A 1,236-nucleotide genomic window follows, 5' to 3' on the forward strand; every position below is an offset into this window, starting at 1 on the left:
TAATAAAGGCACCGTGCTAGGGGATGATGTGATTGGTTGGTTTAATAAAGGCACCGTGCTAGGGGATGATGTGACTGGTTGGTTTAATAAAGGCACCGTGCTAGGGGATGATGTGACTGGTTGGTTTAATAAAGGCACCGTGCTAGGGGATGATGTGACTGGTTGGTTTAATAAAGCACTGTGCTAGGGGATGATGTGACTGGTTGGTTTAATAAAGCACCGTGCTAGGGGATGATGTGACTGGTTGGTTTAATAAAGCACCGTGCTAGGGGATGATGTGACTGGTTGGTTTAATAAAGCACCGTGCTAGGGGATGATGTGACTGGTTGGTTTAATAAAGCACCGTGCTAGGGGATGATGTGACTGGTTGGTTTAATAAAGCACCGTGCTAGGGGATGATGTGACTGGTTGGTTTAATAAAGGCACCGTGCTAGGGGATGATGTGATTGGTTGGTTTAATAAAGGCACCGTGCTAGGGGATGATGTGACTGGTTGGTTTATCTGTTGTTGTTCAAGGGTCAGAATGACTGTGGGAGACATTGGTCGAGTCACAAATGACACAGGGGAAATTATACAATACATATGTTTACAGTTGAAATTATACAATACATATGTTTACAGTTGAAATAGAAGTCTGTGTAGAGGTGAACCAGCACTCAGTCCCTTCAGATTAAAGTGTCTGCTAGAAATGCATTATACCTGTTATATTAAGTTATAGGTATTATATTCTATTCTATTCTATTCTATTCTTCATTATTTTTCTTTAGTTGTCCAGACCAGTAAATGTTTTGCACGGCAACACAACATCGTTAATTGGTGTATTTCCTCCAATGTTGACTAGCTGAGAATTCTGCTGTCTGTCTGCTTCAGGCTGTTCTATTGTGTTCTATTCTGCAAAACAATGCTGCGTTAATTCGTTTATTTCCTCCGGTGGTGATTAACGAACAATTCTTCTCTTGGTCTGTATACAGCCACCTGTTTAACTTTAACCAGAGAACCTTATTAGTGAAAATGATGGTGAGTGACGGGGACTTTCACATCCAGACCCAATTAGTGAGACAGACTTCCCTTTCTCTCCGTCCCACCATCTCTCCACATCTGACCTCTCTGTCACCTACCTCTCTCTCTCTCTCTCTCTCTCTCTCTCTCTCTCTCTCTCTCTCTCTCTCTCTCTCTCTCTCTCTCTCTTTTCCTCTCCTCTCTCCTCTCTCTCTCTCTCCCTCTCTCTCTCTCTCT

The sequence above is a fragment of the Coregonus clupeaformis genome, unplaced genomic scaffold (assembly GCF_020615455.1).
Source record: "Coregonus clupeaformis isolate EN_2021a unplaced genomic scaffold, ASM2061545v1 scaf1237, whole genome shotgun sequence".
Classification (NCBI taxonomy): domain Eukaryota; kingdom Metazoa; phylum Chordata; class Actinopteri; order Salmoniformes; family Salmonidae; genus Coregonus; species Coregonus clupeaformis.